Source organism: Orcinus orca, chromosome 4 (genome assembly GCF_937001465.1).
Source record: "Orcinus orca chromosome 4, mOrcOrc1.1, whole genome shotgun sequence".
Taxonomy (NCBI): domain Eukaryota; kingdom Metazoa; phylum Chordata; class Mammalia; order Artiodactyla; family Delphinidae; genus Orcinus; species Orcinus orca.
The window spans coordinates 88873505-88892988 of NC_064562.1; the positions used below are offsets into that span (position 1 = coordinate 88873505).

At 39.7% G+C, this 19484-nt stretch overlaps 1 long non-coding RNA gene across 1 annotated transcript; it reads right to left on the reverse strand.

Moving 5' to 3' along the window:
• Positions 1-5041: 5041 nt before the first annotated feature.
• On the reverse strand, positions 5042-18102 carry LOC125964344 (uncharacterized). The gene is made up of 4 exons (XR_007477298.1): positions 17887-18102; positions 17312-17431; positions 6030-6115; positions 5042-5158 (listed from the first exon to the last, which is right to left on the reverse strand). It is a non-coding gene; the product is annotated as an uncharacterized LOC125964344 (long non-coding RNA).
• Positions 18103-19484: the final 1382 nt, after the last annotated feature.

The window sequence follows — 19484 nt, forward strand, 5'->3', positions numbered from 1 at the left end:
ATTGAAATCCTTCTCTTTTCTACCCTTCTGCCCTCTGGAGCTATGCTGGCCGAGGAGAGACAATACAGCTGTATTGGTTAAGAGCATGGGCTCTGGAGCCAGACGGTCTAGGTCAGAATTCAAGTTCTTTGTGAACTTGAGCAAGTTACCTAACTCGTCTGTGTCTCAGTTTCCTCATCAACAAGGTAGCAAATCTAAAGCGCTTATAAGAGGACACGATACAGATTAAGTGCCCAAAAAGGGTAACTATAATGATTTATCCTGCATATTGATATGAATGTGAGAACCGGTTCCATATGTGAACACAGATCTCAAGAAGCTATACTTTCCCTGTCCTTTACCAATTCTCATTAAGTTGTGTAACCCCACATGATTCCTGATAGCAACTGTAAATGAAATCTTACAAAAGCAAAGCACCTGGGTTTGCCTTGGGGTGCAGCAAGGAAAGGGGATTTACTCTTTACTGGTCTGAGGTTCAAGTAGCAAGAAACATGCTGTTGGGTCTCCAGCATTTAGAGGTTGACTCCATCTCAAATATTGATTCCCAAACCCCATTTCACTTAGGAAGCAGTTTTTCAGGATGCAGTGAAATGGTGTTAGACTAGGTTTTAGACTCTGATTTTGGGCATTTGAATCTGGCCCCAGCATTTCCTATGCTATAATCATGGGCAACTTATTTAGTGATAATTACAGTAACGCTACATACTCCTTAGGTTTGTTGTGAAGAGTAAAGGAGACAATGCATATAAAGTGCTTAGCACAATCTAGCTGATCCAGAAATACTAGCAATAATTTTAAGTTCTAGAAATAAATTTCTAAGATGAAGTCAATTCTTAAAAATGACCGTGTTTGAAAGGAACCAAAACTACATTCTCTGGGCTTCTTAGGGCATTTTCTGTAGAGAGGAAGACAGGAAAATCAAGACTTGCTGCTGCTACCTTCCTGCCAAGTGTAGGCTCCCAGGGCTCACGGAGCTCATGATTGGAACCTCGTGGAGCTGACCTCACCATCAAAGAACTGCAGGAGACTCTGAAGTCAGCTTACCTGACTGATACCTACCCAGCAACTGAAAATTAGAAATTTGCTTGAACTGGTTATTTGGTAGCAGGTAGTTTTTTGGGGGGTAGGAGATACATATATATATAGTTGAGGTATCATTGATTTACAATATTATATTAATTTTAAGTGTGCAACATAGAGATTCAAAATCTGTGTAGATTATACTCCATTTATAGTTATTGTAAAATATTGGCTATATTCCCTATGCTTGACAATATATCCTTGCAGTTTATTTACTTTATACATAGTAGTTTGTATGTCTTAATCCCCTGCCCCTATCTTGCCCCTCCCCCTTTCCTTCTCCCCACTGGTAACAGCTAGTTCGTTCTCTATATCTGAGTCCGTTTCTTTTTTGTTGTATTTGCTAGTTTGTTTTATTTTTTATATTGGGCATGTAGATTTTTTAACAACATTTTTTTCCCTGAAAACAAAAAGAATACGTTTTTGTAGTAGAAATATAGGAAAGTATAGAATAACCCAGAGAAGCAAACCATGTTTATTTCCACTGCTCAGAAGTTTTCTGCACAGCACACCAGGTGGGTAAGCAGCATAAGGCAGGGTGAGTCTGTCTGGTCCACTTCCAAGACCCTCGCAGGTACAGCTCCTGGTAACAGAAGAGTCCTGGGTAATAAGTTGTTGGATGAATGACATATAATCAGGTGTATAAATATATTTCTGTCCCCACTGAGGGTCAAAATTGTCAGGTAGATTTCTTTTCATGTTTCTTTCACTTAATTGGGCCCTCTGAAATATTGAATTTAAAGCCAGCAGTGAGTATAAGTAGATCCTAAATGAGTCAAGTATCACAGGCTCCTGTTTTGCCCATCTGTTGATCCACAACCCAGGAAGTGCTCATATGAATGGATCCTGACGGCTGAGTTTGCTGATCTTAAGTGAACGGACCCTGCCTTGGCTTCTCCTCTCTAGGCTCCAAGGGTCAGTTGGTTCTTTAGCCTGGCCTCACCCAGAAATCTTTCCTCCTGAGAGTTTTTAAATTGCACTTTTGATTATTTGGAGGAGTTTTGCAAACATTTTAGAGGATTTCCTCCACCATCCCAATTCAGCATTCCTTCTAATTATGATAGATACCACTTATTAAATACTTACAATAGGCATGGTCCTATGCTAAGCCTCAAACAGGTATTATCTCATTTGATTCTCATAACAACTCTTTGTGTCGGTCCTCACCACTTTTATTTTATAGCTGAAAGAATTAGAGACGTAGGAAGGTGAAATGACTTTCCCGAAGTCACACAGCTTGTAAGTGGGAGAGTCTAGTCAAGGTCTGCCTGACTCTGAATTCCATGCTTCAACCCCCTTGATTGCTGTCATCAGAGTTTATGTGTAATTGTGCGTATTGTTCTTTATATTTAGCTTTATTTGATGAGCATTTACCCAAACTATTCTATTACCTTCAGCAGCAGCATTCGAAATGTCGAAATAGTATTCTGAGTAGAATGTCAGAGCAGAAATGACCAACACAGGAAATTCAGAGAGTCAAGAAGAGCATCCTGTTGTGGACCCCCGGGAGTGAGATGGGGACAAACTAAAAGCCTACTAGCATAAAGGGACCAGGTGCTAGGAGACCTGCAGCTTGGCAGACTCAACATTTGGCTCTTGGGAAATGAGAGGAACACTGAACAAAGGGGCTACAGAAGGGGGAAAGGGAGAGTCTAGATTTTTACATTTTCCTATATCTGTTTTTTGCTTATCAGCCCTGTTTTTCATCGGGCTGAACTCTTCTTATTACCCAGATTACATGGCATATTACGAGGGTTTGACCATCAGAGGTCTGGGGGGCATAGGTGAGAAATACTGTCAAATGCAGATCTGCTGCTACGATCTCGCTCTCTCTCATCTGAAGAATCTGGAGGATGACTAGCAAGGGGTAAAAGAGGCTCTTCTTCCTCTCCCCCGTCCTCCCCCCTCTGGGGGCTGAGTCTTTCTGTCCTCAGAAACCTTGGCTCTGTCCGTGATGGTCAACAAGACTGTGAGGGCTGCTGCTGCTTCAGACACTGCCCGGGGGCAGATTGCTGGACCCCCAGCCCAGCCCTGCCTTCCACACAATGAAGCCCCTTCAGCTTCTCCCCCAGCTGTCTTGGGACCACCCCTGGTAGGATGGGGGTGGGCGATTGAGTGGACCCCAGTGCAGGAGGGCAAAAGAGAGGGAAGTAGAAGGGCACGGTTAAGATCAGAGATTTTTTTGAACGCCGGGTTAAAATCCCACCTCTGCCATTTATCTATGTAACTTTGATTTGTGTTACTTCACCTGGCAGAACCTCAGTTTTTCCATCTATAAAATGGTGATGGTAGCTCCTAACTTACAGAATTGCTGAAAGGATTAAATAAAATTCAAGGATTGTGCTTGCTGTTCCGTACATGTTCACTGATACTCATGTTGTCAGCCTTAACAGCCTGAGGAACTACTTTCTTCTATTTTGAAAACAGTCCTATTTTGGTGTAATCTTCTACTTAGTTAAACTGCTTCATTTATGCCTGGATGAATTAATTTACTAACCTTCCCTTCCCTCCCCCGAAGTTTTTGTTCTTCTAGGTTCATGGCTTGGAGAAAGGAGGGTAGGTTCTTTTCCTTTGAAGGATACTGGGGCCCGAGGCGACCCTCAGGTGACCTTCTGTTCTTGTCAGAGAATCTAGCTGGAGAGAAGTGTGCAGGAGGCACAGGAACCATCTGTGGTTTTTTGTTCGGGAGTATTTAAAGGCATGTGTTTTTCTTTGTAGGTCGTGTACAGAAGCTATCCTAACATTTGCAGGTGAGAGAGTGAAATAGTCCTTTCTCAGGACAAGACATTCTGTTGGCATTATCTGTTTTTTCTTTAAGTCTTGGGAACCCAGAAGAAGAAAGTGTGTGACCCTGAGAGGAAAGTGTGGCCTGAGAGAGAAGTGTGACCAATAATTGCTGATGGGAATTAACATTACTCTGTGATCTGTGTGGTTGTCATTAGTAATACAGTGAGGTTGCAGGGGGTTTAGAACAATGAGAAGAAAGAAAGAAAGAAAGAAAGAGAGAGAGAGAGGGAGGGAGGAAGGAAGAAAGAAAGAAAGGAAAGAAAGAAAGGGGGAAAGAGAGAAAGAAAGGAAGGAAGAGTCTCATATTTTAGTAAAACAAGAAGAAGGAAACTTGTGTCCCGATAGTAGGAAGGGATTTTAGGGTTAAATGGTGCCAGTTTGCTAAGAGTCTGCTTCTTCTTTATATTCCTCTAAGCAGTTCCTCAGTTCCTAGGCAGTCACCCTATTTCTGCTTTCAAGGGTAAACACTGTCATTTCTCCTGTGACTATAGCAAGTCATCATTTCTCTTTCTACAACGTGGGTTCAGAAAACTGCAATTGTTAACAATTTTAGCATTGAATCTTAGGACAAAACTGAGAAAAAAAATTAAGTGCTGGATTGTTTCTAGAAACTACTCGATTTAGGGTATTTTAAATCACCAGGAATAGTCACGGTTGATTATTCTAGAAACGATTGCATTTACCCAAATCTCAAAATTAATCATGAATATTTGCTTGGATTGACATATTGATGCTGTTTACCACAAATAATCCCTCAAAGCCCAGGATCCGTTTTTAATTTTTACCCCAAATTAGAATTTAGCTTTTGAACAAAACTTGTGTACAGTTACTTAAAATTCCATGTAAATATATAAACTCCAACTTGTTCTCATTTAATTTCTCTGCCATTTTCACAGGCAATTTTTGCATGAAAATCATGTCACCCTTAACAACCTAGACTTATTTCCTCATTTCCCTTTAATGGTTTTGTGTTCCGAGTTTCATTTAAGAATGGATTGCTTACATTTCACTTACAAATCTCCCTTCTAATCGTGGTTATTAATATCACAATTTTGTTATAATATCTGTAAGAGCACAAAATGTGTCCTCTTAAAGATGCATTTGCCAACCCCTGAATTGCATACATTTCAATTACAACTCTCCCTCGTAATTATTATTATTAATATCACAATTACCATCATAATATCCATAAGACTGCAGAAGGTGTCCTGTCATGGGTGCCTTTACAAACAGCTTGTCCAGTTTCCTCTTAAGAAAAATGTGGCAGACTTTATCTAAATTCGACTTCCCCCTATAATTTACATTAGACAACACACTCCATCAATAAAACCATCAAAATGATCTACTGCATTGTAGACAAAAGTTATTGTGTCAAGTTGACACTAATCAGTTAATTCCAGTAAACCTTCAGATAAACAAAAGCTTGTTGTCTATTACTGATGTGTGTGATGGGCCCCTTGTATGTCCTATGGTTCTGCCCATCTATAGAGATGTATCTGGCAGACACTTGCCCTGAGGCGTCTATATGGAAACCGAGACAAGATCTATAGTTAATGATGTTGACCCTGACTCCCCCAACAGAGATTGAATTCAAATCCTCATAATATCTCGACAGCTGATATGTATACTGTGCTAATAATATTAACAATTACTCTGCCACTGGGATTCCCCAGGCTCTGACTTAAGCGATTTTAAAGATTCTTCCCTAATACGAACTGATTTCCTTGTTTATACCCAACATCAGCACCGTCTCCCCATTAAGACAAGGATGTGTTTCTGAATGGGGAAAGGCTTTTCTTAATGTAGGTGTCTTATATTTCTAAGAAATTCTGTGGGAGTTAAACAACTTCTGGACAAACTGATAGTATAGGTGATGGTGTGAGAAAGTGTTTCTAGTCACTATTTCCCTGGCAGGCTGGGCTAGCAGGACTGGGGAGAGAGCTAGCTTCACATTGTTACTGTTGACGCGGATCAGACAGCATTCCGAATGTCAACAGGCCTTGTCTGGTGTGGCTCCCCTTTGGACGTGAAGGGGCAGCCTGTCAATCCCTGCTTGGTGTGATCGGGTGGCTGAGGAATCAGAAATCGCCCTTGGGTCTCCTCAGCTCGCTGCTGAGCCTTAGAGGAAAGTGAAAGAGCTGAACCAGACCTCTTTTCCTCACCTGTTCTCTCTTTCCCTTCCTGCTTCTCTTTCCTCTGCAAAGACTGAGTGGGAAAGGCCACTGCCGACTCACAGGCCACGGAGAAGCTGAGGATGAAATGTTGACAGGGGGCACTGTTAGAAATTAAATTCTGCCCTATTTTGTATACCATTCTTGTGAGTCACATTCGTGAATAGTAGCGAGAGATTTAATGATCGCATATTTTTTATCTTATTTCCCTTCGGTCGATGGCAATTTTTTTCTGTTAATGTCAACTTAGAGCTCAAAGTAATTTAGTAATTGATTCTAAGCACAGCAGTTCGCCAATGGCAGCTCTCCATTTGTGGGGAATATCTTTGCTAATTTTATCCATCAGAATGAGATTACCATGCTAATCTCTCCTATCCTCCTCTCTTGGTCATTTGGGACATGCTGATGCAAATGACTTATTAGACACAAGGCCTTCGTCCAGCCCCGGGATCAGGGAAAGATGAAAGGAAGCCAAAATAAGGATGTTATAATGCCCTAACACACACAGATACTATACACACAAATACACACACACACACACACACACACACACACACGCTGACACACTAATACTAAAAGGATAAGACCCTAAACTGGAAACCAGTATAAAAACCAGTTTTAACAAATGAAAAATGCAGTGTATCAAAATATATTAAATACCTGGAAAGGAAAGAACAAAAAGAATGAAGGCAGAACAAATGCATCTGGAGACGCATAACTGGAAACCTAAACATTCATTGGCTCAGGAAATCTAGAAAGTCGTAAGTCAGGTGGAGAGAGGCAGATGCCCTTAATGAGATTAAGTGAAGAAAACCAAAATGGCTGTGTTAACAAAAAGACTGAGGCTATATCTACAGACACAATCTGTCTGACTGTTTTCAGGGAATGGTTACTGACTAACTTAGTGATTGGTTGTTTGTCTGATTTAATTAAAATGCTCAAACCAGTGTGAGCGTGTGTGGTAAAAATAGCCTGAAACTAGTGTGGGTTACACACACACAGTAGGGTATTGTATCACACAATGGGTTGAAAGGGCTTCCAAAGACATTTCTAGTAAATGGACACATTCTAAAATGCTTTGCTTTATGAAATAGCAAAATACTTAGAATGAGTTCAGAAAAGATCCGTTTAAATAATTCAGGTAAGAGTGGATTTCAAGAAAGAAAAATTAGCTAATATAGTAGCTGGGCGAGTGTTTATGAAGGCAGAAAACCCCCCAGAGAGAGAAAAGATATTTAGCATTTAATATGCCTGATGTGAGATCAAAAGAGGAAAATCTAGATATTAAGCAAATAAATAAATCCTGTCTTTATTTTCCTCAACAGAAGGGAGGAGAGACTGAAATTATGGCCATTTTATCTTCAAAAAGCCAAAGCCTTATTACCAAAATAACAAAAATATGTCATGAAAAATCTAAAACAAAACTATTTTCAAGTTCCAATCGTCTGCCCGATTATTTCAAATGTTTTATACTCTAACGCTGTTACACAACAGTGTCAATAGCCTAACAATAGGACAAAAAACTCCAAGGCTCGTTGTCTGTCACATGCCCCTAACCTGAGATTGCCATCATCCCTCCCAAACCAGGATTTTCTCTAGACCTCCCAGTGCTGACTAAAGAGGCACTGTTCTGATAATTCAGAGTTATCTACAGCTCCTCTAAATTGTGGCACTGTCTTGAGGTCCTGGCCGTTGTTCTTCTTCTCACCATGCAGTCAGTTGCCAAGTCATATAGACTAACTGAAAATTCTCACCATGTTTTCTATCTTCACTCCCAGTTCCCTCATTTGGGTCTTGATTTTTGTTGTTGTTGTTGGGGGAGGGGATAATTCAAATAATTTTCTTCATGGTTACTTATAGCAGTGGGTAAAGACCAGGGTGGAAGATACAGAATTAGAAGCTAGATTTCTCCAACTATATATTGTCGTATAGATTTGACTTTGAAACCATATAAATATTTTACATAATTATAAAACAAGTTTAAAAAGAAAACTAAGATTCAAAAGCAAAATTAACCAAATGGATCTAAGTATGTATTGGTTTGATGACATAAGCACACAGAAGGGAACTGTTTCATAAAACTTTAAAACACTAATTTGACAGCTTTCGATTCATTCTTGTCTATATTTTTGCTCTAGCCTGCTCTTCTCAGCACCCCACTCTGAATCATCATGCGTTAGGGCCAGATGACTCTTAATGAAGGCAAAGTCAGGCTGGGCTGGGACTAGGGTAAGACAAGCAAAGTGCTCACCTCGGGTATAAAATTTAAGGGGATGCCAAAACACTCAGTAATTAAGATAAATATTATTTTAATGCAATATTTTTAAAAAAATCAAAATTAATCCCAAATATATCCGTGAGGAACAAAATATCAAAATTTAAAATAAAGAACAGGATTCAACCCTGTGCTTGCATAACCCTGCCTCCCCCTAATCCTGTCCCTGGTTTCAATCAAACTTTACTTACAAAAAGAGCAATAAAAGGAGCTGGGCGCCAAGTCTGCTGATTTTATGTTTTATAAATATTGCATTATAATATTATTTATCTTGATTACTAAGTTCTTTGGCAACCCCTTAAATTTTGAACCCGAAGTGAGTGCTCTGCTAGCCTCACCCTAGTCTCAGCCTTGCTCTGTGGTTCATCAAATCAAGTACAAATTCCTCAGCCTGGCATTTTAGGATTTTTGACTTTGGGGAGGTAGTATGGTTTTGTGATGAACTTGGTGGGCTTTGAGCTAGCCAGTGCTAAGTACAAAACCTGGCTCTGCTGCTCTCCAGCTGTGGCCAGCTTGGGTGAGTGACTTCACCCTTTGCCTCTTAGTTTCCTCATCTGTAAATGAGGATTAAATAATGTTTACAGAAGGTATCATCCTATTTTTCCAGTCTTACCAGTCCACTGTTACAAAAATGCACAACTCTTTACAAAGTGTTTCATATACATGATTTAAGCGTGATGATAACCATGTTAGGGAGATTTGATGCTGCTTCCTCCAATCTGAATCTCCTTCCCCCTCAACTCCGCAGTTTAAAAGTAGCCAACTTTCGGGGCTTCGTCGGTGGTGCAGTGGTGGAGGGTCCGCCTGCCAATGCAGGGGACACGGGTTCGTGCCCCGGTCCGGGAAGATCCCACATGCCGCGGAGCGGCTGGGCCCGTGAGCCATGGCCGCTGAGCCTGCGCGTCCGGAGCCTGTGCTCCGCAACGGGAGAGGCCACAACAGTGAGAGGCCCGCGTACAGCAAAAAATAAATAAATAAAAGTAGCCAACTTTCAAAGCCAGCCTCAAAATGACCACTGGCAGGAATGCTTTCTAAGTTTCCTGCAACCATGCAACAATAACAAACACGAATTGAGGGCCTGCAGCGTGTCAGTCATCAGGACTCAGTGCTGTACATGACAGAGTTGAGCCCCACCTTCATGGATCTGGAATCTAATGGCGAAAATGAACAAATAAACTACTAAACAAGCACGTAAAATGACTTTAATTAATAAATGTGTTAAGTATTATGATTAACAAAATCAATATGATTATATTTTTAATTAAATTAAAGTAATTAAATTAATTCTAATATACTTAAAATTAATTCCAGGCAGAGGAGACAGTAATGCAAAGGTCCTGAGCCACAAGAGGTCAGTTTTTGTGTTCAGGGTGCTTGAAGAACTGGAAGAAGGCTAATCCAAGCTGAAGGAAGATGGCAAGATGCAGTTCTCTATGAACATTCGGGTAACTTTCGTGTATATTTCTTATGACTATTATCTCTCCCCACTTTGTGTTCTGGTCAACTGTACCCTCCTCTGGTTCCAGTATTGGAGAAAGTTAAGAACTTGGGTTTCTTAACTAGATTGTCTGGCTGAAATCCTGACTCAATTGCTTATTAGCTGGAAGACCGTGGACAAGTTGTAATAACTCTAAACATTTTTTCCTTGAGTTGTAAAATGGGAGTGGTAATAACAGAACATACCTTATAGGGTTGTGGTGAGGATTAAATGATGCATCCATGGAAAGCATTTAGAACAACACCAGTACATAGCAAGTGTCATGTAGGGGCTAGTTCTTGTGATTATCATAACTAGCCTGTAAGATCCTTTAAGAGTTCTTGTTTTTGCATTAAAGCAGCAACTTGCACACTGCTTCGCAAATAATAGGCTCTCAAAATATATGTATTGAATCTAGTCATATATGAAAGACTGATAAATTTTTTATAAACGCCAGTGATGAGATGTTTATAATTGAGGCATAGATTCTTTGTTTGGTATCTTCTGTGCTTTGACTTCTTACTGACTGAAAGAAACTGTCTGCAAGGAGGGTTCAGGCTGAAACAGCATTTAACAAGGACCACTAGCATATAAGCTTTTTTTTTTTTTTTTTAGCATATAAGCTTTTAATATGCACCTGAAACCAACACTGTTCAATGTTAATATTATTCTTTCTTTCTTCATTTGGGGCTGTCTTACAATTTAGGCTATGCCAAGTGACGATTTTTCAAAAAATTCTACGTTCAGTAACACTGCTGATGGATATAGCCTGAGCTTTCGTGTTCATTTCCTTTAGGAGGTTGTAGAAATTTCCCACCATCGGGGGTGGATTTTACTTGGTCAGGAGGGCTAATTGTTATAGAGCATTTCTTACCATGGCCTTTGCTGTAGGAGTGTAGGTGTATGTGATACACTGTAGACTAACTTCTCAGATAATTTGGGATCTTAAAGAATATACTTACTAGTGTTTTGAAATTCCTTTTATAAATAAAACTCCAACAGTCCTCCTGTACTTATTCCAAGATGCTTACCCAAACTCACTTTAAGTGTATTAATGACTAATCAGGGAGGGGGAAGGAGTATAGAGCAGGACTCAAACCCCAGTTCTGCCATATAATTGCTGTGTGATTTTAATCTCCATAGGCAACCTCTTTAAGCTTCTCTTCCTTCATCTGTAAACATAAAATACTTATTTCATAGCATTAGTGTGAGGACCAGAGAATACACACACACGTACACACTATGCACAGGGCATGACACGTGAGTTAGTTTCTTAGGGCTGCTGTAACAAACTATCACAAACTTGGTGACTTAAAACAACAGAAATTCATTCTCTCTCGGTTCTGGAGGCCAGAAGTTGAAAAACATTAACACTGGGTCAAAATCAAGGTTGCAGCAGGGTTGCACTATTTCTAGAGGCTCTGGAGGAGAATCAGTTCCTTGCCTTTTCCAGCTCCTTGTGGCTGCCAGCATTCTCACTGGCTTGTGGCCACATCACCCTAATCTCTCCCTACACAATCATGTCCCCTTCTCTTCTGCCTAATCTCCTCTGCCTCCCTCTTATAGGAATCCGTGTGATTCAGACATAGAGAGCAAACTAGTGGTTACCAGTGGGAAGAGGGCAGGGGGGAGGGGCTATATAGGGGTAGAGATTTAAACAGCACAAACTATTAGGTATAAAATAAGCTACATGGATATATTGTATAACATGGGGGATATAACAAATATTTTACAATAACTATAAATGGAGTATAACCTTTAAAAATTGTGAATCACTATATTGTACTCGTGTAACTTATATAATATTGTACATCAGCTATACTTTAATAAAAAAAAGAATCCATGTGATTGAATTTAGGGCCTGTCTGGATAATTCAATATAATTTCCCCATCTCAAGATTCTTATCTTAATCATATCTTCAAAGATCTTTTTTCCATATAAATTAAAATTTACAGGTTGCAGGGATTAAGATCTGCTATCTTTAAAAGGCCATTATTTTATTTTATTTTATTTATTTTAATTTATTTTTTAATAGTTTTTTTTTGTGTGTGTGTGGTATGCGGGCCTCTCACTGTTGCGGCCTCTCCCGTTGCGGAGCACAGGCTCCAGACGCACAGGCTCAGCGGCCATAGCTCACGGGCCCAGCCGCTCCTCAGCATGTGGGATCTTCCCGGACCGGGGCACGAACCCGCGTCCCCTGCATTGGCCGGCGGACTCTCAACCACTGCGCCACCAGGGAAGCCCCTATTTTTTAATAGTTTTTATTGGAGTATAGTTGATTTACAATGTTGTGTTCGTTTCAGGAGTACAGCAAAGTGAATCAATTATACATATACATTTATCCACTCTTTCTTAGATTCTTTTCCCATAGAGCAAAGGCCATTTTTTTTGGCCAATCACAGTACATAGTGTATATTTAATAAATTGTCTATTATTGTGATAATTATTAGTCATTCTTGAAGTTTTAAAAATCAGAATTAGAAGTCTGGTAAAAATACATATTAGTGGCACAATATTAAAAATATAGTTCAAAATATATTTAGAATTTCTCTTTTTTGTTTATCTCAAAAGGTGATTAATAGGTTAATTAAAATGGAAAATATTTTATTCTGCTTTGTAGAGTAAGATGTAGTAGTGAAGTACAAGGGTATTAAATGCTCCCCCATATGACTTTGGGCATATTATATAGTCTTCTGAGCCTCAGTTTCTTTTTTTGTTACCTGGGGACAACCATAGGCATAGGGTTGTCACAAGGATTAAATGACATAAGCCTGGCACAGAGGAAATACTCTCTAAATGGCAGGTCTTATCGATTCCAAAAATAAATGTGCAAGTAAAAATCTGGCCCAATCTCTCTCACTTTTTCCCTGTGTCACTATGAGGATGTATTAGAAGACATAAATGCCAGCTGATTTTACATAAATCATTTCAGTTTGCATCTATACTGACCTCACTTTTTATCTCAGTTTGACCAAGTTTCTTCCAGAGTTAAAATCTCAGATCCTGTTTTTCATTTGCTTGAGGACTGCTGAGCTTTCAGGAGTGGAAGTGCAGCTTCCTATTTATGTGAACTATTTCAGCCTCAAACCCTTAGGGAGCCTGAGTATGATCTCAATTCTTACAGCAAAGTGGACATCAGTTGAATGCTGTGCTCTGTAATTGACTTCTGCATGCACCTGATGATGAAATAATTGGCCAATTCAAAATCAGATCGCTAAATATTGCAACAAGAAGTCTCAGGGATTCATTAGTGTGTAGATGTTGTAAGTTTCCCATTGTAAGAAGGCTTCCTGAACCAATTCACGTCTTACAAAGGAGAGCTATTAGAAATGACTCGTCCAGGGCATGCAGCGTGTTGGGGGTACCCTGCTTTTGTTCACTTCCAGGATAGGGCATATTCTACTCTCTGGGGAGCTGCTTCTAATACTTTCTTTTCTTTTTTTGTTCTTATATATCATCTTTCTTTGTCAGCTGCTGGCCATGGGTGAGATATGCTATGGCCTCAGCAGTCAGGTAATGGGAGCATGAATTCTCCTTACACTATGTCATCATACACCTAATATATAAAAGAGGGAAAGTGGGAACAAAGCAGGGTTTTAGTAGTTTAATTATATTGACATCTCTTGGGTTTAGTAACATTGTTTGTACAGAGTAGTCCATGTGGTGTGATTAGATGTTTTTATCTCCTTTTACAAAATACTATTATGGGGTTGAATTTTTGCTCAATCCTGACCCAGTGCATATAAGAGGACTCCTAAGTGGACTATTTTTATATCATGCCTACTGGGTGTAAAATTTCAGAAATTCTTGGCATGAGATTTTGGAGAATATTACAACAATAAAATGTAGCCATTAAGTAGTCCACAGTATTATGTGTGCAAACATGCTTGTGCATACATTTAATTTAATCTACAAGATTAAATTCCATTTATAGTTTTACCCACTAACATCCTCTGAGCAGGGGCTTAAAATCAAAACAACGACAATAACAAATAGCTACAATTTATTAAGCACTGACCATATGCTAAGGCCTTGATGACTTGTATCTTGTTTATTCTCGCAGTAATCTATGAGGCCATTTCTTTCTTTTTAAGATATTTTTAGCTCCATTTTGAAGGTGAAGAAACTGAGGCTTAGAGGGATAGTAACTTACTAAAATTCCTGGCGGGACTGGAGTTTGAACCTGAGTCTGGCTTTAAAACCATGTTCTTGACACTGCTCAGGACATTATCCTCCTGTGACCCCATAACCAGTGTCCTCAATTCCCTCTGTTAGCTGTACCTGAGTCATTCAATGTTCAGGCATTTCTAATATACATTTCCCAAAGTGTGTAGTGAAAACACAGCATGCGTTTTATGACGTCGTGATGGAGCATCCTGTCAGATAGGAAGTGTTCCATGGCCCATGTCAGAAGAGCAGTTTTGTTTGAAGCTATGTGATCCTTGCCCACGGGTCACCTAAGGCCTTTTCTGCTTCTGACTGGCCAGACCACATCTGCTGTCACCAACTTACCACCCTGCATAGTTCTTTCATTAAGTCTTAAAGAGCTGAGAAATCAGGGAAATTACCGATAAATATAGAAGAGGGCAGGAAGACATTTTTATTGTTATTTTTAAATGCTTTATTGAGTTCATACCAACAGAGGAATATTTTATTTATGAATTTAATATAAATGCCATGAAATATATGCAAAACTACACGAAACCTATGAACAAAACATTAACACTACTCAAGTTTAATTTTACCAATATCCTCTGGGTTCCATGGGAAGAATTTCAGCATAACATGATTATTTTCAGTTCGATGCAAAAAAATAGTGGCTGAGCTTCGACTATGTGCTCAGCACTGAAACTACAAGTGTGCAGAAGGCTGACGCCTGCCCTCTCTTTTCTCAAACTACACATGATAGAGTCCTTATAAACCTCTCTAATATGGATTGAAAACCTATATGTAATTCTATATTTTAATAACTCTCCAACCCAAAGTTAAGTAAAAGAGCTTTCTAAGTAGCCTTATGTACTAGGTTTTATTATAGAAGAAAGAACTCGAGGGCCTAATGACATTCCTAATAAGCATGTCACTAACTCCTGATGGGCTGAGACCTAGCCTCAGAATCCTTCTCAACACAGCACTCCAAGCAGTCACAACTGGACTTGGCATGTGAGCTGTCACCCCTCTTCTAAGGTTTTTCACTGAATATGTGAAATGCCATCCACTTAGAGTGGCTACTATTGGACCTTTGCTAATATTCAACATTCATTCCACAAAGATGTATTGAGGAATATAATAGCTAATATAATAGTTAATGCTATGGAGTGCTTGCAATGTGCCAGGCACTGCTCCAAGTGCTCTCCTTGCATTATTATTTAATTCTCATAAAAACCCAATGAGGGGGCTTCCCTGGTAGCGCAGTGGTTGAGAGTCTGCCTGCCGATGCAGGGGACACGGGTTCGTGCCCCGGTCTGGGAAGATCCCACATGCCGCGGAGCGGCTGGGCCCGTGAGCCATGGCCGCTGAGCCTGCGCGTCCGGAGCCTGTGCTCTGCAATGGGAGAGGCCACAACAGTGAGAGGCCCGCGTACCGAAAAAAAAAAAAAAAAAATTGGTGCTTTAAATTAGCATGCTCTTCTATTCCAGCCCTGTCATAGAATTCTCTAGAATTCTCTCTCAGTAATCAAGACTGAAGAATAAGGCCTCAAAAGTGTACTGTTCTTATTGAACATGATAGCTGATGCTGGGTTTGAGGGCTAATGTCCAGACAGTGAAAGTTTAGCTGCAACATTCAAAATTGACCCTAGTGAGGGGGAATGCTGGCTGGAAGGAGATCGTCCCTGAATACCCAGGGCCTGAACAAAGATCTTTGTCATGCTAAGGGAGAGAAGGTATATATTTCCATATTTGATGGTGGCAGAGCTCTGAAAACAGAAACACTTTGCCTTTGTTTGTGGCTTTTGGGCCAGAGCTTAATTTATAGACTATCAAAGAAGGAATTATTCTGTAGGTTTCAGGGCAGGTGGAGAGCTCACCAAAGGATTATTTTATTATTTTGAGAGTCCTTGATAACACAGGAACTACGTTTTAAGAAAAATCTCATAAAACCAAAATTCAAGGACATCATCTGACATGCTATCATTTGACTTTTTCTCATAAATCATTTAATCCTAAGCATAACAAGATATTCTTCAACTCTACATAAATCTTTGATCATTCTAGTAATTTCCCAGATAAGTATTAGCTAGCTTATACAGTCTTTTCAAATCCCCAAACTGTTAAATGCATCAAAACATATTTAACTCCTAGTGGAACTAGGAGGAAAATGCCCAATTAATCATGTATTACAATTTGGTTGTTACCAACATAAAAAAATAAAATCCTTTAACCCAGCCCTCAAACAACTTAAATCATATTCAATACGTGCAGACTCAGCAGGTCTTACATGTAAAGTATACTCATTGCCTCATTTATAGAAAAAAAGAGATCCATGAACTATCTTCCTTTGAACAAGTTTCTCAGTATCTTGATCTTTTTGAATGTTTTCTAAAATAACTTGAATTAATTACCTTTGTTTTCTGGACTAGGATATCTGAAAAGATATAAAGAAGGTGGGAAGAAGTAGTCCAATGCAGAACATATTTTTTGACATTATTTCTGCTGAGAATCCCTGGGATGCTAACCCATGCCTGAAGGCAGAGGGATGGGTTGGATGACCCCTTGAAGTCCTTGGCAACTGAATATGTCCAGGATTATGATTATGATTATGTTTACTTATTAACATTTATACTGGCCCATTTTAGTTGATTAGCACAATGCAATTACTAAAAATCTGCAGCTAAAAGTTCTGGGAAACGTCTACATTGCTAGGAAAGTCTAGATATGATATCATTTCTGATTTTCAATAATTTCATTAAATAAACAAGTATATTACCTCCATGTTACCACTGTCTCTCAGCATAGTTTCCAACGTGATGAAGAACTCAGTCTAATTGCTTAAAGTGGGGGCAATGAGAGTTAGTCATCTTCAATTCTTTGCTAATCACTCATTAACCCCTCTCTGTCTATAAAACAAGAAAGATAGTATCTAAAAGTGAAGAAGCCATGGATGACCTGAACATGACTGCGTGTTTGCTCTCTTCTTGTCTCTGATGGGTCTAGTCTTGTGGCCACAGCTTCTGGCCAGGGCCAGACTCAGTGGAGGCTGAGAGGGCAGAGACCTGTGAAGTGGACTGGAACAGGGGACCCTTAACCAAAGACCTCTCTGTGTTTTTGAAAGGCAGCCATTAGAGATTGATCCTTCTGAGGAAGACTTCATTCCTTGTTAAAACACAAATTCCTCTAAAATTTGAAATTGTTAAGTGTTATCAGCCACAAGTGAATGAATAAGGATTAATTTTCCACATCATTTCTTTAGAGCAGTGTGTCTCAAAGTATGGTCTGGTGACCCCTGGAAATCCCCAACATTCATTCAGGGGAGTGTCTGTGAGGTCAAAACTCTTCTCATAGAAATATAAATACATTGTTTACCTCGAGCAGGCTCATTCTCCCTCAAGTGTGCAGTGAAGTTTTCTAGAGGTTACATAGCATGTGATACTGAAACATCTCAGTGCAGAAGCAGATATGAGAACCCGGTTGTCTTATATCAAGCTAGGTATTTAAAAAATAAATCACAAAAATGTTAAACCATGCCACTCTTCTAGTAAATTTTTTGTTTTGGATAATATTTTCATCAAAAGTATTTTGTTTGTGTTAATATTTAATAGGTTTTTATTATTTTTGTGTAAAATAATGAGCAAATATTTTGTATTTTTCTTAGTTTTAATTTCCAATGTGGCAAATATCAACAGATTTAACCCACATACACAAAAGTTCTTTGAGATCCTCAATGATTTTAAAGAGTACAAAGGGTATGTCAATTATATCTCAATAAAACTGGAAGAAAAATAAATAAGTGGTTATTAAAAAGGTGTGTAAAGGAATGCTGGGACCACAAATGTTAGCCATAGAGAGTGTCAAAGTGGAAGAGGACCTTAGAAAGTATCAGATTCTGTCACCCCATTTACACATTGAAAATTGAGTCCCAAAGAGTTAGGATGACTTACCTGATATTCTGGTTACCTATCGCTGTGCTATACACCACGCCAAAACTTAGTGTTTGAAAATACAATAATCATTCCTTTTTCTCTCCAATATGAAATTTGGACTGGGCTTGGAGGGATGACATCTCTGCCCCACATGATGTCTGGGGCTTCAGCTGGGGTGCAGAGACTGGGGCTCACTAGGCATCTCTCTCTCTCTCCCTGGTCTTCGCTAGTGGCTACTGGGGCTTCCTCACACAGTGAGCATTCCAAGAAGCTGGGGTGACAACAGCAAGGCTTCCTGTGACCTAGCCTCGGAAGCCCCATAGCTCCTACCACATTCTATTGGTTAAGCAAGTCACTGAGACCAGCCCAGATTCAAGGGGAGGAAAGTTAGACTCCATCTCTCAGCGGGAGGAACATCAAAGACTTTTTGGCCATCTTTAACCTACCACACCTGAGGTCCTAGAAATACTATTAGAAGAACTAAAACTAGAATCCATCTCTCTTGAGTCTTTGTGCAGTATGGCAACGTTGACAGTGGTGCATAGGAGGAGGATGAAAAGAAAAGACCAAGGTGTGAGGGCACTGTGTGAATGAAGAACATTTCAGGGCGGAGTCTAAGCAGTTATGTGAGCAGCATGTGCATTTGGGAGCCTGAAAGGGAGGCTGCTAAGGAGAACAGGGGTCGTGGACTCTCTGATACAGAAGAGAACTTAATTCTTTCTTATGATGGCTGACTCTCCTCAACGACTTCCCTGCTAGTTGTCTCTGTGTTTTTAATGGTCGGTTTGATTTGCAGGGCCACCTACTCTGCCTCTGGGAAGCTTTGATTATTACAACGCTTTCCCACAGAGCAGAAATCTGTTTCCCTCTAACTTCTACCCAGTGGTTCCAGTTGTATGCTTATATTGGCTTAGGGTCATATTGCGAAAGTCTTCTACATGCCTCTCTATAGCTACTGTAGCTCTTATAGTCCCTGTGAATTCTTTGATTCCAGGTTTCTGACTCTTCCTTATAAATTTAAAAATTCCCCTACCAGTCAGGACACTCTCCTCTAACCTACCCCAGTTTGCCAATTGCTCTTTCAAAGTATTCTCCAAGAGGGAGCTGAACAGCCCACTGTCGACAGGCACCGCCATCACACACTGTGCCGCCTGCCATTATCCATGCACATTAATAATATGTGATGCACAGCGAAACTCCTACATTTTTTCATGTGTGCTTTACCAACTGTGCTTCTCCCAGGTGTCTGTGTGCATGTGTGTGTCTGTGTGTGCTTGTTTTTGTTTTACTCAGCTGTGGAAATTTACATTTATCCCTAGAAAATTTTATCTCAATAAGTCCAACTTGGCAGTATCTTTTTGGATCCAGACTCTATCACTAAGACTACTCATTGTCTCATTTAGCTTCATATAATCTGCAGATTTGTTAAGTATTTTTTCTATACTTTGATCTAAATCATTGATTAAAATGTTGAACTAGACAGAGCCCTGTGTCACTCCGCTAGAGACCATTCTCTATGCTGATGTCAATCTACTGACCAGCATCCTTTGGGTTCATTTATTCACCTATAACTGTTGTTAATTCATCTAATCGTCCTATCGTTTAGTCCATATTTC